The sequence below is a fragment of the Cupressus sempervirens genome, chromosome 2, assembly GCF_028749045.1.
Source record: "Cupressus sempervirens isolate cs-2001-9-10 chromosome 2, ASM2874904v1, whole genome shotgun sequence".
NCBI classification, from domain to species: domain Eukaryota; kingdom Viridiplantae; phylum Streptophyta; class Pinopsida; order Cupressales; family Cupressaceae; genus Cupressus; species Cupressus sempervirens.
In genome coordinates this window covers 201,978,626-201,985,558 of record NC_143119.1, presented here as the reverse complement: position 1 = coordinate 201,985,558, position 6,933 = coordinate 201,978,626, and positions in this window count along the sequence as shown.

Genomic DNA, 6,933 nt, shown 5'->3' with positions numbered 1-6,933 from the left:
TGCAATCTACATGTAGCCAATAAGAAAAATGGAGAAGGCATGCAACCAATAATATAAGTGCAAGGAATGAGCAGGAAATATAGATTCAATATGGATCGTAGATCCACATCTAACCCTAAGTCTTCAAATGTCTTTATAAGGAATATGATGTCTCATTGAATAAGTCAGTGAATGGACAAAGGTGTGTAAGGAAAACTATTTTAGAGTGAAGAGTATCAGATCTAAGAGGATCAAGATTAGAAAAAGTAGATCAAGTGCCTATATTCAGTGATCAAAGGATCATAATTTATTAGGTTTATTATACCTAATACTCTCTAGCAACTATATTAGAAAGGAAACCCTGTGGTGATAGGTTAGCTTAATAGCTATTTTGTAGATCCTTTAAATAGGTGATTAAATCCTTTAATAGGGTAACACTTCATGTAAACTATTCATAAATCCTCTAACAAGGTCACATTTAAAAATGTGTTGTAGCCTTTAACATGGCAGGCATTTAATAGGGCAGATCATCAGAAGTTGTCAAAAATTATTGTTGTAATAATTGTGTGGGTATCATCCCCACCCCAGTTTTACCTTCTTATTCCTAGAGGGTTTCTGGGTTACCAAAATTTCTAGTGTTATGAGGTGATGCACATGTGTTTTTTATGATTGCTTAATGTTGATATGCATGCATGTGCATTTCAATATTATGTTAACAAGGATTTGAGAAAAATAGGTTAGAAGCTAGTACTTTTGATTCACACCCCCCCCCCCTTTGAAAAGCATTCTTTCCATTAAGATATTTCAACAATTGGTATCAGAGCAAATAGGTTCTCACAAGAAGAAGTCTAACAGCTTGGAGAAAAAGGTCTAAATATGGAAGTCTTCAAATGTGGAAAGATTATTGACAATCAAGTGATTGATGTGCAACTAGCTATACACAAGGTAGAGGAAGTAAGGGAGGAACTAAGAAAATTATTGAAAAGAAGAAAAGATATAGCCATAGCTGAAAATGATACAAACTACAAGGAGATAGATACCACAAAACTATTTTCCAATGGAGATACGAAAGAGTTCGATGCAGCAATAGTAGAACTGATGGAGAAAAACAAAGTTCAAGTAGAAGAGATAAGATCTCTCAAGATGGAACATGAATCAAAGTCCATAATGTTGTTTGAAATCACTGAACAAAAGAAAAGAGTAGTCGAGGATAAAGTCATGATGGAAAATGATAAAAGAAATCTCGCAAACAGACTTGAAGAAAAATGTACTTAATTGACAAGGATTTCAAACATGAAGATGGATACACTTGCTCAAATGATGAACCTTCATCATGAACTCAATATGAAAGATATCAAGATCTCTACTTTGAAGATGTAGAATGAACAACTATAGAATGAATTGAATACAGAAAAAGAGATAGCAGAGAATCTCAACAAGTCAACTGAAGCCATAAAGTACTTTGAATAGTTGTTAAAATTTCCAAGATTAGCCCATCATACATCAGGACTTGGATACAATAGCACTGAAGTGGGAGAATCATCAAAAAGTGTTGAGCAAAGAAGTGATAAAGGTAAGGATTCTATGTCATGTGCCCTTTTCAAATAATTAAAAATAATAATCTTTTCTAAGGTAGGCAGGCCCAAAAAGGTGAAGTTTCGGAAAAAGGGGATAAACTTTGGAAGCTAATGGACTAATAAATGAAAATTATTATTAAAATATCTTTCGTTAACCCCTCTTGGACATGAGTTAGGGTTATGCCCTCTTTTAATGGGTTTGGAGGCATTTTGGGCTGAATTACAAAACTTGATTTTTGCTCATTTTCTTTGTTGTTCTTCAAAGGCTGCCAAACCTGTGGAGAAGGAGACCCAAGAATGGGAGTTTGAAAGTTTCTAGGAAGGATAAGGATGGGAGTTTGAATCCATTCCATGTGCATGCTCATGTAGAGTTTGCCTTTGTGCTAAACAGTGCAGATTTGTAGGTTTTCGAGTGTGTTTTATTTGTAAGAGTTTGGTGTTTCCAGTTGAGTATTTCATATCAGTTTGGCTTGCTATTGTATTTTAGATTTTTAGATGTTAAAATAGAGATGAATATAAGTATTTTTTCATGATTATACTTCTATGATAGATTATTAGTGTTTTGTGGTGTTTCTAGGCTATTTTGTGTTGTTTTCGAGAGCCCAATGAGCATTATTTTTATCCTCCGTTTTGGAGCTGTTGTGTAAATGTTATGCAGATCTTGAAATGTCATTTTGTAGGCTGTTATGCTGCTGAAATTTCTATAAAAAATTCCACTTTCAGATTTATTAATAATTTTTGAAGCTGTGAAGTTTTTGGCACTATTTTCAGCATACCCGACTTGGGATTTATCGAGAAATTGGTGGATCTTTGAAATATTGGTTGTTTGATCTTAAAGATCTGATTAGAGGCTTGAAATATCATATAAAATCAGAAAAGGGACATTTCATTCTAAACCCATTTGTCATTAATATAATAAAAAGGGGCATACTACTAATCTTTGTAGGAGTAGAAGAATCAATCAGCCAAACACACCAAAAAACAAGAGTTACTATCACAAGTGCAACATGCAAAGACATATGACATGACTGTAGATCCAAAGTCACAAGGACACAAAGATTTGATGGAAATTTTCATAATTGTAAGAAGTATGGACATAGAGCATTTGAATGCAAATCAAAGTCTATGTGGGCATCAAATCAACCAGCAAAAACAAAAGGAATTGAAAGTTAGTACCATTGGGATTACAAGATCAGGTATAGCTATGATTATTGTTAGGAATATGGACATATACCCCAGAATTAAATAAGAACACATTTCAAAGGGAACTATAAAAGGTGGTTGAACCAAACCACATGTTTTAGTTTCCTGAAAATTGGTCATATCAATAGAAACTATGCTACAAGGTCAAAGGCACCAAAGATTGAAGTAAACAAGGGCAAAGAAAAGATTGATGTGGAACACATAAAAATAGACATGAAGAAAATATAGCAGAAAAAGAATGAATCAAGTTCATCCAATGAAAGGGTCACTTCACCCATAAGGTCAAGTGATCATTTCTCATTCAATTAAACACAAGAAAGAGCCAACAGGGCTGATACATATAAGGAAGTATCATACATTAGCCCTAAACCAAAAAGAAGCAATGCAAAGTATAAATCTACATGAAACAAGATGCTAAGACAAAAATTTAAATTTTGATGCCGAGATGTCTTAGGATGTTGAGTAAAACTCCAATACATGCCAAGTTCCTAACAACGGTCGAGTTGATAGCTAATGTCGAGTTTGCAGTTGAGCATTCAATGTGATGGAAATAGGGTATATTATCATGATTTCAATCATTTTCCCTCATCACAATCAAGAAGCAGAGAAGGGAAAGAGAGTAGAGTAATTTCATACTAGTGAATCTAGCATTCCAAGTAGATTGCAACCTCTTATAATGTGTTTTCATCGATCTTGAGGTATTTTCATTTGTGTCGAGCTACACAGTTTCATATTGCTATATAAAGGAAACCCTAGTTTGTATAAATGGCTTTGAGTTCTAAGACAACCTAAGATAAAGAGTCGTTTGAGGTCCAATTATTATCCAATGAGGTTAGGCATCCTAATTTTTTCCCTATCCTTGAAGTTGCATACAAAAATGATCCCGCTAGAGCCCTTTCTTGCATACCCCCAAATGTTGTTATGGTTCAGAATGTAAGAAGATTCTATAATTGTAAGATAGGAGCCATAGGAGACATGGAAATGAGAGAAGCCTTTGCAAAGCCACGTGTCGATAGAATCTTGAAAGATTAATACAAAATTGTTGAAAGGAAGGGTTTAATATGAGTTTTGAGTTTTCCCACCATATTTAAAATAGAATGGATCAGACTTGTGTTGAGCAGAATTCATGATGTAGTCTATGGTTAGAAGATGTCCCTGTAAAAATTGCAAAAGTAATCATTCATAGGGTAACTAGATATCCTACCCTAGATCGATTCAAGACCTTGAGAAGTGAATCCAAGGAGGTTATTGAAAAGAAAATAGGTGCTCAATGGAACAAAAGAGGAATGACAATTCACACCATTCAAGATCCTCCCGTTGAGTTTTCTCTTAGAATTATTGCACATAAGTTCTATCAATCCAGTAGACTCAATAGTGTGCCATATATTTTAGTGGATGTAGGCTACAAACTGGTGAAAAAGGATCATACTTATGATCTTGCAGAATTGCAACTACAACAAATTAATGAAAACCTAGCTGCCATAAGAATGACAAAGGGTGCACAATGCAAATTTGGAGCAATTTTGGTTTGTGTATTCTTTTATGTTTAGAATGAATTTCCCTCTTTTGGAAAAGTTAAATGGAGAAGTGATAGAACTATCATATTCCAAACTAATGAATATATAGAACAAATGGGAGACAATTTTGATACCTTAATGGCTAGCTATTTTGAGGATTTTGAGAAATCCATGAAGTAAATGGTGAGAATACTAGTTACCTTAATGGAAAAACATATTAATGATATATTCTTCTTAGGTGATATTGACTTCACCTATATCCAAGAAGCAGCTCCAAGGGTGAGATGGCTAAGGCCATTTGGTTATGAGATTAACATAGATGAAGCATCTGCACCCATAACTGCATTATTGGCAGAAGAGATAGATAAAAGTGCCCCACACTTTGGCACTTATGATGTGGTAAGGTCAAAGATAAATATGGAATTAAAGACTACCTCCACATTGAAGAAGAAATATAAATTAATGAAGAAAATCAAGAAGAAATTTGGTGAAGCAATAGAGGCTGAAGCAGAAGAAGAAAATGATGATGACAATGATGATGATTAGGATGAACAGGAGCAAGGCCCAATGGGATTAACTCAAGGCCTAGGTGAAGATAACGAGGAAGGTTCTAAGGAAGAAGACATGAAGGATGCACCAACTTTAGCTGAGCCAAAGAAAAGAAAGGCAACAGAACAGCCTCCAACTCAGTCCAAACCAAAGAAAAATGCCATGCCATCACCACACAAGACAACAACCAGAGCTACAATGAGGGCCTCCTCACAAAAAGATAAAGAAGATGCTACAAAGAAGAAAATAATCAAGAAGACACAGGAAGAGCCAAGGAAAAGAAGAAAGTATGTGGCTCAACCTGATACTGATGAAGAAGATCAATCTGAAAAGATAAGCCATTTTTTAGTTGATACATTATGTAAAAGGATTAGAAATGGAGACTTAAGCAACATAAATAAAGTTGAATTTAATAAGTTCACTAAAGATGAACAAAATAGAATAGAAGAATTAGTGTGTGGAATGATGGCATAGTTCAAGTATACTCCTCTTGAACTAGATGGACAATTCCCAAATGAACTATCAAAAATTGTTGAAGACAGATGGCATTTTTGTTTGAAAATGGAGAAGGAGATGAGAGAATCAATCCTAGCAAGCATACTACCTAATTTGACCAAAGAGAAAATAGAGAAAGTAGTCAAAAGGCATAATACTAGGTTTACACCTAAGTACAGGGCATTTTTCATTCTCCAAAACAAAATGGAAGAAATTGTACAAAGAACAACAAAATCATGGAAGAACTTGTACAAAAAGATTGAAGATTTTCTTGAAGAAGAATACAAGGAATAAGCTATTACTCCACCTAAAGAAAGAAGAAAAAGGAGAGAAGAGAAGACAGAAGTAGACCAAGGAAAAGAAGAAAAGAAGGAAGAAGAAAAGAAACAAGAAGAAGAGAAGAAGGAAGAAGAAAAGAAAGAAACACAGGAGGAGACACAAAAGCAAAATGAAATGGAAACAACTGAGAAAGAGTAGCAACAAGACCAGAGTGTGCAAGACACACAATTGCCACCTTCTAGCCCTCCTCATGTACCCATCACACCTATAGAAACTACAACTATACAGGATGTTCTTGATAGTTTTTCTCAGAACATCAATCCATTAATTATAGAGGATCTCAAAAGAATCCTTGACCAATCCACACAACAAGCAATATTATGTACAAATCTAGTATTGGTCAATGTGGATGAATTACAAAAACTAGTAGAAAACACAATTAGAGATAAGGTGAATCCACAAGAACCACCTTCCATAATTTCTATAGCTACTAGTGGTCAACATCAAATGCCAATAGTTGTTTCATTAGACATAGTTGACACAACAATACAAAAGTTGAGTGTAATAGGAGACAAAGGAATAGAACAAATAGGAAAGACTATTACACTAATCCTATAGCACAAACTCAAGGTTCACTTCCTAAAATTATAATAATTGATTGAGGTAGATAGTAGGAGGAGAAAATAGAGGAAACCCCTAAAGAGTAGGAGGCAATACAAACATTGATAAATTTTCCTACCTTGGGGACTCCTTCACAATAGCCACTGCAAATATCTGCATGAAAATCAAGCTCTACAAACGTTGCAAGGGTACTTCAGTATGGAGACCCTAAACTAGATGAGGAAATAGTCATACCAATTTATGAATCAAAAACAATAGAAGCCTTAAATAGAAGAAAAAGGCAAGAGATACTCAGGAAGGAGTATAAACAAAAACAAACACTACATGAGATTAAAGACATCTCTATGGATGCCTTTAGTATTCAGTCACTAGATGAATCCAAGCATATAATGGAACAATTGATAGATATTGTTGACTAGGTGACAAATGTAGACCAAGAGACAAATGCAAAACTTATTGAATGGTCTGAAAGAAAAATTCAAGGGAAAGTTAATGAGAAAATATCTAATGAAATAGAAATTTCATAGATTGAATTGGAAAAAGTAATAGACAAAGTGAAAAAGGTACTTGAGAATATATTCTCATTGTACACAAAGTTGTGTGACTTTTCATACTTCACATAGGAAACTAGCAAAAAGATAATGAGCTTGGAGAGGAATTTGAATATTTCAAGCATGTAGCTACCCAAGGATCCAGCTCAAAGTGAGAAGCAT